Raw genomic sequence first — 12,762 nt, 5'->3', positions numbered from 1 at the left:
ATTTTTCTATTTTAGGAAATTTTTGATTATTTTAGTGTTTAAACATAATAGTTCATCAATTTAATCGGTGATTGTGGTTTTAATTATCTTTTCTTCTTTATTTTCTTCAATTCCCACTATGAGTAGCTAGATTTTTAGGGTTGTGACCCAACCCTAGTGTGTAAACCTTATGGATACTTAATTTAATGCTTGTTTATGATTGGGTATTGATTATTTTGATTCGTTCATGCTTCAATTTTAGAATTAATTGTTGCAAACATTGATTCATACCTTTTTGACTTGGTCTCTACTTGAGAAAGAGGGGCATAGTCTAGCGTAACTTGGCTAACACGTAATTGGGCTAATTGAGAGTTTGATTAGCCTAATTAAAAGGTTCAAGCTAGAGATAGTAAGAACTCAGCTTGAGCTCATATCAACTATTTTGTTTGATACCCATTTGGACTTGAGAAATCCAAATCGGGCAAAATCACTCTTTCACCGAGAGGTATTGAGTGGTTAATGTAGAGTTGAGAGCTATAATACACTCCAATCAACAAAACAAGCATTAACGTACTTAACCCATTAGGCAAACACCTAGGCATGATCATATCCCTAGGTTTTATAACTATTTGGAAAAATACCAAAAACAATCATTCACTTTTAGTTTCTTTTCTTTAGCTTACAATTGTTAGAATAATAGTAGAAGTAGAAATCAAAACTTTTTGTTTAAGTGCAAATTTAGCTAATCCATTCGCTTTATTCAAGTGTATACTCCTAACACTCCTTATAACTCCCGGTGGAAATCGACCCCGACTCTTGTTGGGTACTATTCTTCCAACGACCGTTTTCACCCACTATTGAGTGTGAATTGGACGTGGATCAATATGTTTTGCCGTTTTCTGGGAGTTAAAATAGTATTAGCTATATATTTGGGTTTGTTTTTGGAATATATTCTTTTCCTTTCGTTTTACTAACTTGTGTTAGAAATTTTAGGTACAACCATGGAGGCAAACAATGATCTCGAAAATATCCCTTTGATGGATGTGGATGGCGAGGATGAGCAAGTTGAGGAGATACCTCTTGAACCTCCAACCAATAGAAGAAACCGGGTGCCTCATGACAATGTACCCGCTCCACCCCCACCTCCACTACGAGCGGCTCCACACCGAATATTACCCAATGAAGGATATTGCAATAGTCCCTCCCCGTATTAGGACGGGCAACTTTCAAATTACAAATGTGATGCTCACTTTGCTTGAGCAACATGGTTTCTCATCGGTGCTCAAACTCAAAATGCGTACAAACATTTGAAGGGTTTTATGGATACTTCTTGGGGGAGAAAACAAACGAATGTCTCCGCGGATGCATTGAGGCTAATGTTTTTTCCCTTCTCTCTATGGGGGAAAGCTATAGATTTGTTGGAACGATTTCCAAACCATTCTATTCACACTTGGGATGAGTTGGCAGAAAAGTTCATTTCTAAGTTCTTCTCTCCTGGGCACATGTCAATCCTGGGCCAATGTTCCATAAGGTGACCCGAATATGATCCACCTTCACAGAGAATTGCAAGACCATGGGTAAGACATTGACAAATTGACAACTACCATGAATCAACTAGTAAATAACCAACTAAATCAAGTGCAAAATCCTAAGCAAGTCAATGCTATGGAAGGAGTGAACATTATGGTGAACAAAAGGAGGACCAAGGGTCCACAAGTGCAACATCGAGTGGAGAACTATGTACAAGAAGATGGTAGTTTTGAGCAAGATGATTCCTATAATGAACAAGAAGATGAGGTGAAATATGTGAATAATTTTCAAGGGCAAAGAAATAACTTCCAAGGCCCAAACCAACAATAATGGCGACCTCAAAACAATCAAGGCAATTGGAATTCTAACAATCACAAAAACTGGAGTGGAAATAACAATCAAAGAAATTGGCATAAAAACATCAATAAAGTAAATTGGAGTAGAAATAACAAAGGAAATTGGGGGGGGGGGGGTAATAATCAAGGAAGATGGAACAACAATCAAGGCAACCAGGGGTCGGGTTTTCAAATGCCCCCAATGTACCAACAGCCGAGCAACCCGCCTCCTTATCCTTCCCATGGTTCAAGTTCTTCAAACAATAAGATGGGGCTTATTAAAAATATGTTCAAGCAAATGATGGAAAATAATGTTGATTCGGATGCCCAACTTGCCTCACACAACACATCAATCCGCAACCTAGAAGTTCGAATGAGGCAAATCTCCCAAGCACTAAATTCTCGTCCTAAGGGGTCACTACCAATGATGCGGTGGTAAACCCAAAGGGTGGAAACAACACGGGTCATGCCATGGTAGTTATCACATGAAGTTGAAGAGGTGGGAATGCACCCACCTCAAGTCAAAGGCAACTTGTTGATGATGATCAAGTGATGCAAGAAGAGGAGCTCTAGAACAATGTGGTGCAACCTAATGATGAAGTTTAGATTGACATTGATGATAGTGTGGAAGAAACTCAAGAGGAGAATAACCCATCTAGGGAACACATTATTGACATACCAAGGTCGGTAGTGCAAAAGGCTAAGGCACCATTGCCTAAGCCTCCACCTCCATACCCTCAAAGACTTGCTAAGCAAAAAGGTGAGAATAAATTCAAGAAGTTCATTCAAATGATAAAGAGTCTCTCAATCAATGTGCCATTAATTAAAGCCTTGGAACAAATATTCGGTTATTCAAAGTTCATAAAGGATCTTGTGACAAAGAATATGTCAATGAATTTTGAGACCATCAAAGTCACTCATCAAGTGAGTGTAATTGTGCATTCAATGGCTCTTAAGTTGGAGGATCCCGGTGCTTTCACGATTCCTTGTACAATTAGAAGTGCCGAATTTTCTAAAGCTCTTTGTGATCTTGGGGAAAGTATCAATTTGATGCCATATTCGGTTTTCAAGACTTTGGAAATTGGGCAACCAAGATCCACCTCTATGAGATTGCAAATGGCCGATCTACCATGAAGAGGCCTTTGGGAGTAATTGAAGATGTTCTGGTTTGTGTTGATAAATTCATTCTTCCGACGGATTTTTGTCATTCTAGATTGTGAGGTTAATTATGAAGTGCCGATTATTCTTGGGAGAGATTTCCTTGCTACGGGGAAGGCTCTTTGTGATTTAAAAGCCGGAGAACTTACCTTCCGGGTTGGTCATGAAAATGTGGTATTCCATATGTGTAAGTCCATGCGGCAACCAAATAGCAATGAGGTGTTCTCTTTTGTGGACTTGGTGACTGATGTTATTGTTGATGAAACAAGTGCTACAATCAATGCTAGTGATATGTAGAGGCCATCTTGCTCAACTTTGACGATGACGAGATGGATGGCTTCATGGAATATTTGAACTATTTGCAAGGAATGGGGTCGTACAACTATGCACCCCGTAAATTATCCTTGGAACTTGAAAATAGGACAATTCCTCGTACAAAGCCTATTATTGAAGATACTTTTACCTTGGAGTTGAAGCCATTTCCTCCACATCTTCGGTATGAAGTTCTTGGCACTTGTTCTACTTTACCAGTTATTCTTTCCTCTTGTTTGACTAACGTGCAGGTAGATTCCACATTGGCGGTGCTACAAAAGAGGAAGAAGGCTATTGGGTGGATATTGGATGATATTCGGGGGATAATCCTCGCCTTTTGAATGCATAAGATCATGTTGGTGGATGGCACCAAACCATCTATTGAACATCAAAGGAGACTCAATGAGGCTATGCAAGAAGTTTTCAAGAAGGATATTATCAAGTGGTTGGATGACGGGTTGCCTACCCCATCTCCGATAGTTCATGAAATTCTCCGGTTCAATGTGTCCCAAAGAAGGGGAGCATGATGGTGATCACCAGTGACAAGAATGAGTTGATTCATACAAGAACGGTGACCGGATGGAGGGTATGTATGGACTATCGTAAGCTCAACAAAGTCACAAGGAAGGATTACTTTCCACTTCTTTTCCTAGATAAAATGCTAGATAGATTGGCTGGACGTTCTTTCTATTATTTTCTTGATGGGTACTCGGGCTATAACCAAATTTTCATTGCTCCGAAATATCAAGAGAAATCAACCTTTACATGTCCCTATGGTAATTTTGCCTTCAAGTGGATTCCATCTGGTTTGTGCAATGCACCTGCGACTTTTCAAAGGTGTATGATGGCTATTTTCAAGGACATGGTAGAGGAATACCTTGAGGTTTTCATGGATGACTTCTCGATAGTGGGAGATTCTTTTGATGATTGTCTAGCAAATTTGGACAAAGTGTTGGCTAGATGTGAAGAAACAAATTTGGTGCTTAATTGGGAGAAATGCCATTTCATGGTCGAGGAAGGCATTGTCCTTGGCCACAACATCTAAAAGAATGGAATTGATGTTGACAAAGAAAATATTGAGGTGATTTCTAAACTTCCACCTCCAACTTCGGTGAAGGGTGTGCGGAGTTTCTTAGGCCACGCAGGGTTTTACCGGTGTTTCATCAAAGATTTCTCTATGGTGGTGAACCCGTTGTGCAAGCTTCTTTAGAAGGATGCTAAGTTTAACTTCAATGATTATTGCATTAGAGCTTTTGAATTGTTGAAGCTCAAGTTGACAACTACTCTTATCATCACCACTCCAAATTGGAGTGTGCCTTTTGACTCATGTGTGATGCAAGTGACGTATCGGTTGGGGTAGTTTTGGGGCAACGCATCAATATGATTTTTCATCTTGTCTACTATGCTAGTAAGACCATGCATAGTTCCCAAGTAAACTATATCGTTATGGAGAAAGAGCTCCTTGCTATTGTGTTTGCAATTGAGAAGTTCCGCATGTACTTGATGGGTGCAAAAGTCATTGTCCACACGGATCATGCGATGCTTCATTATCTTATGAGCAAAAAAGGACTCCCAATCTTGGTTTATGAGATGGGTGCTCTTGTTTCAAGAGTTTGATATTGACATCCAAGATAGAAAAGGTAGTGAAAACCAAGTGGCGGACCACTTGTCTCGTTTGGAGGAGGAGGGGAGGCCGCATGATGACCTAAAAATCAATGACTCCTTCCCCGATGAGTAACTCTTGGCAATTTCAATGAAAGAGGTGCCATGGTTTACGGATTTAGAAAACTTTCATGTGTGTGGAATCATTCTGGATGAGTTCTCTTCAAGCCAAAGGAAGAAGCTCAAATGGGAATGTCAAGATTATTATTGGGATGAACCATACCTTTTCCGGATTTGTACGGACGGGGTGATTAGAATATGTGTACCGGAAGAAGAGAAAGGTGAAATTATTCGGCCTTTTCATTCTTCGCCATATGGTGGTCATCATGATGGAGCAAGAACGGCGGCCAAAGTTCTTAGTTGTGGTTTCTATTGTCCCATTCTTTATAAGGATGCAAGTGAGCTAGTGAAAAGATGTGATGAATATCAACGGGTCGGTGGAATCTCAAAGAAAAATGAAATGCCTCTCACAACCATCTTGGAGATTGATATTTTTGATGTGTAGGGTATTGACTTTATGGGCCCTTTTGTGAGTTCTTGTGGAAATACCTACATCTTGGTCGTGGTGGATTATGTGTCCAAATGGGTTGAGGCCGTTGCTTTATCCAACAATGAGGCGTGAAGTGTGGTAGCTTTCTTGAAGAAGAATATTTTCACAAGGTTTGGTATTCCACGTGCAATTATTAACGATGGGGGATCACATTTTTACAATAAGGCATTCAACACTTTACTTAGCAAGTATGGTATTACTCACAAAGTCACGACTCCCTATCACCCACAAGCTAGTGGGCAAGTGAAAGTCTCAAACCGGGAGATAAAGAGTATCTTGTCCAAAATGGTGAATCCTAATCGGACGGATTGGTCCAAGAAGCTTGATTATGCATTATGGGATTATCGGACGGCTTACAAAACACCTATTGGAATGTCTCCATGTCGGTTGGTGTTCGGGAAGGCTTGTCATCTTTCTGTGGAACTAGAGCACAAGACCATGTGGTCTCTCAAGAAGTTGAATCTTGATTGGGATGTAGCCGCTAACTTGAGGGTTGCACATTTGAATAAATTGGATAAGTTCTGGTTCCATGCTTATGCAAGTTCGTCCTTGTACAAAGAAAAGATGAAATATTTTCATGACAAATACATTTGGAACAAAGAGTTCAAGGTTCGCAATCTTGTATTGTTGTTTAACTCAAGGTTGAGGATGTTTCCTGAGAAGCTAAAATCCAAATGGAGTGGTCCTTTTAAAATTATGGGTGTGACACCTTTTGGTGCGTTAGACTTAAAGAATAAAAACAATGAAGTATTCCGAGTCAATGGTCACTGGGTGAAGTACTACTTGGGAAGAGTTGGAGTTAGCCATGTCGTGTTGGTCAATCATTTCAATTGAGGGTATTCTACGTCGTGCCGCGACATTAAATCAGGCACCTCTTGGGAGGCAAACTATGTTTCGTTTCCTTTTTCTTTGGTAATTAGATTTTTGTTCTAACTTAATTTGAAGTGTGCTACTGGGATGAGTGTGACATACAGGAATTGTAAACAAAAATATGGCTAAGTATTAAAAAATGGTGCGGACCGCACTTTATTTGTGCGGACTGCACAATTCCATGTGCCATAGCAGAAGAGCATTGCGGCAGCTGTTTTCTCTTGCGGATAGCACATTTGAAATGTTAGGAATACCAACTCTCTGAAGTTTAAGCTTGTCAGTACGAAGGTCGATATGAGGCCACACCTGAAATCTATGGCCGCACCTCAAAATGTGTGGACCGCAGACAAAGTTATGAGATGAGGCCCCCAGGTGAAAGAGTGTCGACCGCACATTGGCGTTGGCGAGTCACAACAACTGGATGCAGACAGCTACTGCAAAGTTGTCTGACTTGTCCAGTACCATTGCGGCGTAGTCTACCTCACATGCATCGTAGGTTCCTTCTTATATTAAGGAGACACTGAAGAAGATTCTGGAGAACCAGAAGACTATCATGGACACCTTAGTACAGCATGGGTTAGTTATTGAAGAGCTGGGAAAGGAAGTTAAGAAGATGAGGAAGTCCCATGTCAGCAAGAAATAAGTGGACAAGCTCCGGAGGGAGGTTACTAGACTTGCTACAGCTGGCGACCTTCCCTTTGACATGCTGCTTGACCCGCACCAGTCCACCCCAGATCCTTCAGCACCATATGCACAGGTAGCACTAACTGGCCAGTCAGACAACCAGACCTTGTTGCCGACACTACTGAGGCAGTGCGTGAAATGTTCGCCAACCCAGCCACACCTAGATTTGACGATGATGCTATTCAGTTGGCTAATCCTGATGGCAATGACATTGCTGGGGACACTGAGATGTCCAAGGATCCATAGGGAGTTCTTCACCGTCTCCTCCTTTACTCTTATTTTGCTAAGTATTGGGGACAATGCTTATTTTTATTTGAGGGGTGGAGTTTATTTGATACATTAGTACACTTTGATACATTTGGTCCGTAATAATTTGATGATACTTTTTCTTTTCTTATTTTTATTTATCTATATTCTCTCTCTTATTATGTATATTCATTCTATCTTTTGTAGTTTTTGCTCGTTAGCTTCTTTATCTTTTTTTTTTGCTTATTAACTTCTTTATCTTTTCCATATTAGTTTTTGTTTTGTTAAGTAACTTCTTTTTATGCTTTAGTAGATAATAAGCATTTTGTTTTCTTAACCCCACTGTTCTTTCCAAAGGTAGTTGTTGTGTGAACCGGGTGACTCGTCCATATGATGGATGGCGTGAAAACCTTCTTAAGGGAATGAGTTTGTTTTTGTGTTTAGGTAATAATAATAGTAGTAGTAATGAATAAAAAGACCTAATTAAGTCATGCTCGAAGAGTCAACCATGCTTCAATTGGTACCAACAGACTTAACTATGTATTTATGGTTAGAGATAAGGTTTTTGAAAGAAATAGCTCTAGTTAGTGACTTTATGACTCTTGAGTTGACTTTGGTAATCATCGAGTGGTTTAATTGGACCATAGTGATCTTTAAGCTTGAATGTGTTCGTTGTGGGCCGTTGACTCTATCCTCTTTTAATATCTAGTTGCGTGAGGGGTGAGATGAATTGTTGCTAGTCCAAGTATTTGTGCGAAGGGTCTGGAACTTGCCCTGAATGTGTTTCAAGGCAAAATTCTAAGTTTTGCTTGGTTTGAGAAGTGATTGTAGGCTTTCCTTGGCCCATTTGAGCTTTGTATTGCCAACCAATGTCGTTATCCTTAGTCAACCCCTTTGAGCCTCTAGCCTTTCTCATTTGATAACCATGTATAAGCCTTTACCCATTTTATCGTGACCCTCTCTTGGCACCCGAAGTTTCCTTAACACTCTCATGAAACAAATGTCTTAAAATATAAGTTTGGGGGGAGATGAGGAATTTGAAAAGGGTATCAAGGCAACAAAAGAGAAAAGAAATGATCTCTATGAAAGAGAAGGCAAGAAAAGAAAAGAACAAAAAGAAAAATGCAAAACATGAATAAATGGAAGGGTTGAGGGATTCAAAAAGAGGTAATGATCCCAAATATTAAGAAATCAAAAAGGGAGAAAAAGAATGAAATGAACAAGAAAGAGTGATGTTAAGTCCCTCTAGTCCCCAATGAAAAGAAAGTTCCTCTAAGAATTTGCAATTATGAGCCAAGAAATGAAAGGTGGAGTGCTTAAGGAAAGGTGTAACCACTTACCCATATGGTATTATACCCCAACCCAAAATCCTTCATTACATCTCAAAAGAACTCCTACTGATTTCAAACCGAGTGAGCTTACATTAGTGGAGATCTACATGAGGGGCAAGCTTATGGTACTTGAAACCGTACTTACGACATTCTCTTATGAGAGATGAGTGAGCCTTTCATGAGTCATAGGATTGAATGCTAATTTCTTAAGTGAGCTTGGCAAATGGAAAGTAGAGGAGGAAGAGTTTGGAGTCCTCCATGACCTACATGATAGAACAAGAGTCCTTGATGAGTAAAGTCAATTCTTGAAGCTCAAATGTCACATTAGAACTCTATGTGCATGAATATTTGACTTGTCACCTTGTTGATAATGCATGAGTATTGTGGGTAATTGTTGGTCCCAACTGATGTGTGAATGGCTCACCTTTGACTCGTTGAAGTGACCTTTAACTTTAGGAGGTGGGAACTAAATTATTTGCTTGAGGACAAGTAAAGACTTAAGTTTGGGGGTGTTGATAAGTGGGGATTTTGACTACTTATTAGCACCTTTTTTCTTTTATTTTAGTCCGATAGTTTGAATTATGTTCCCAAAACTAATGAAAATATGCAAATTGAAGGAATATCGGAAGTTTGGTCTCCCATGATGAAATCCAACTCAAAAAGGAGTGTTCTAAATTACTAGGCAATAAAGGGCGCAGAATCAAAGAAGTGTGGTCCGCAGAAGGAACTCTGCGGCCGCAGAAGAAAGTGTAGACCGCAGAATTCCATCTGCGGCCGCAAACCATGTAAAAGCACCCAGAAGAACTTTGGCCAATGTGCGGACTGCACATGAATTGTGCGGCCGCAGAACAGAGTTTTCACTGACAAATGACTCCAAGTTAAGAGAGTGTGCAAAATACAAAGTCCTGACGCCTTGCTGAAGTGCGGACCACGCAAGAATTGTGCGGCCACAGAAGTTGCTTCGCAACCGCAATCCAGAAATGTGCGGCTGTAGATTCCTAGCTCCTGTCAACTAAAGAAATCTGTGGACAACACATGGAATTGTGTGGCCGCAGAACCTCTCGAGGGCATTTTTGTCAGCGAATTTTGGCCCACTATAAATAGACGAGTTTCATAATTTTAGGTCAAGTTTCGAAGTCTGAGCTAGTGTAGCCGTTACATTTTGCCATTTTAGGAAGGTTTTGATTATTTAAGTGTTTAAACATTATATTTCATCAATTTAATCTATGATTATGGGTTTAATTAGTTTTTCTTATTTATTGTCTTAAATTCCCACTATGAGTAGCTAGATTTTTACTAGAGTTGTGACCCAACCCTAGTGTGTAAACCTTATGGATATTTAATTTAATGATTTTTTATGATTGAGTGTTGATTATTTAGATTTGTTCATGGTTCAATTTTGGAATTAATGGTTGCAAACATTGATTCATGCCTTTTTGACTTAGTCTCCACTTGAGAAAGAGGGACCTAATCTAGGATAACTTGGCTAACAAGAAATTAGGCTAATTGAGAGTTTGATTAGCCTAATTAAAGGGATCAAACTAGATATAGTAAGAACCCGACTTGAGCTCATATCAAATATTTTGTTTGATACCTATTTGGACTTAAGAAATCCAAATTGGACAAAATCACTCTTTGACCTAGAGGTATTGAGTGATTAACGTAGAGTTGAGAGCTATAATACACCTCAATCAACAAAATAAGTATTAACGTACTTAACCCATTAGGCAAACACCTAGGTCATGGTCACATCCTTAGCCTTTTTAACTATTTGAAAAAATACCAAAAACAATCATTCACTTCTAGTTTCCTTTTCTTAGCTTAGAATTGTTAGAGTAATAGTAGAAGTAGAAATCAAAACTTTTTGTGGAAGTGCAAATTAGCTAATTCATTTGATTTCTTCAAGTGTATACTCCTAACACCCCTTACAACTCCCGGTAGAAATCGACCACGACTCTTGTTGGGTACTATTCTTCCAACGACCGTTTGCACTCACTATTGAGTGTGGATTGGACGTGGATCAATAAATACATCCACTGTAGTGACAGTAATGATAAGTATTATAGTACATAAATGCTAAAAGTCCCCAAAACCTGGTGCCATAAGTGCATGAGAAATCTAGAGAGTATACAAAATTAATACAACTATTGTCTGAAAGGTAATAGATAGAAATAATAAACAAGGTAGAGGGAGACTCTGGTGCTGCAGCTTGTAGCAAGGCAAGCTGCTCACCACTAAGTCTCCGTAGAAGTTCGGCTATGCGCCCGTGTGACCACTGGTAGTACCTGTCTCAGTACCTGCACATTCAATGCAGATGTGTAGTGTGAGTACGAAAAACAACACGTACCCAATAAGTATCTAGTCTAACCTCGAAGAAGTAGTGATGAGGGGTCGACTTGACACTTACTAGAGTTCAAACAGTATTAGAAATACATAAAGTAGACATGGTTAGTGTACAACAAATAGCAACAAAGCAAATAAAAGTAATTACAGTAATTCCACATATGAGTCTATATCAAATCACTAAACATGTCATAACCGGTCTTGAAAGCATTAACTCAACTGTTACCAAACCAAATCTAGTTTCAACTATTAAGCACGGAGATGCCGAGGCAAACGACTCGATCCCATAGGAATAGTGGTACTCAGTACTACCGAGGCGAACAGCCCGATCTCATAAGAGTTATTATGCCATTGCCGAGACAAACGACTCGATCCTATAAGAGTAGAGAAATTTACCCCTCTCGCGGAAATACATGCGAGACGAGAAGACACAGATCTATAGTTTATCAAATATTTCCCAATTTTCCAAAGTATGAGGCTAAGTCGGTATCTTTATTAAAATCCTCAATCTCAGTTATAATCAAGAAAATTAATACACATGATAGGCATACATAGCACAATTAAAGGCAGGTTGTGAATCTAAGTCTACCCGAACATATCATGAATATAGTTACGTACGGACTATCTTCACCTCGTGTGTAGGTAGCTCCCCACAAAAAGTAGCACACAACAATTAATACACCTAAGGGGATAAGTTCCCTCTTACAAGGTTAGGTAAGAGACTTACCTTGATTCCAAGTCCTCAATCCGCTCTTCAACCTCACTAGAATTCCTCAAATGACGCTGAGGACTCCGAAACTAACCAAAAGTCATATAAACTAATAAATATATGCTCAAAAGTTCATAATTAAGCTATTAAACAATTTCCCAACCAAATCCGGGAAGTCCATAAAAATCACCCTCAGGCCCACATGCTCGAATTCTAAAACTTTATGATATAAATGTTATCCATGATCTCACGAACTCAAATATATAATTTATTCCCAAGTACATAATCAATTTTGTGGTCAAATCTTTTTTTTTAACCAAACCCTAGGTTCCAACAAGATCCCATTTTTCCTCCTAAATTTCATGTTAAATCTACTCATAATCTGTATATTTAACTCAAGAATTGATAGGGATGGCTTACTTCTTGATGTTGATGAAAATCCCCCACAAAGTGCTCTCAAAATTGCCCAAGACCAAGTGGAAAATGAGATAAAAGAGACTAAGTCCCGTATTAAAATTCAAGTCTGTGCAGTGATCCCTTCTTCGCGATCGCGAAAAATGCCCTGCGATCGCGACAGCCAAAATGCCACTGCCCAAAACCCTTCTTAGCGTTCGCGGCTCGGCGGTCGCGGTCGCGATGCATCACTTCCCGGCCTTCTGCGTTCGTGATGTGCAAGTCGCGTTCGCGTAGGTAAAAGGCCTCTTGCCCAGTTTCCTCCATTTCCTTATCGCAGTTGGGCCTCCGCGTTCGCGAAGCACTGCCAGACCAACCTTCGCGATCGCATACCCTTTTTCGTGTTCGCATAGGGAAATCAGCTGCCCTTTCAATTTTCCGTCTTCGCGATAGCGGGACCATCTTCGCTATCGCGAAGCACACCAGCAGTCTTCAGCCAAGTTCAAACATGCTCCGGGTGGTCCGAAATATACCCGAGCCACCCGGGATCCTATCCAAATGCACCGCTAAGTACATAAATACACTGTAGACTTACTCAAAGCCTCGGAACACAAAAACAACACCAGAATCAAGAATCGCACATCAAAACCTCATTAATCA

This window comes from Nicotiana tabacum, chromosome 12, assembly GCF_000715075.1.
Source record: "Nicotiana tabacum cultivar K326 chromosome 12, ASM71507v2, whole genome shotgun sequence".
NCBI lineage: Eukaryota > Viridiplantae > Streptophyta > Magnoliopsida > Solanales > Solanaceae > Nicotiana > Nicotiana tabacum.
Note: the sequence above shows the minus strand (reverse complement) of the source record.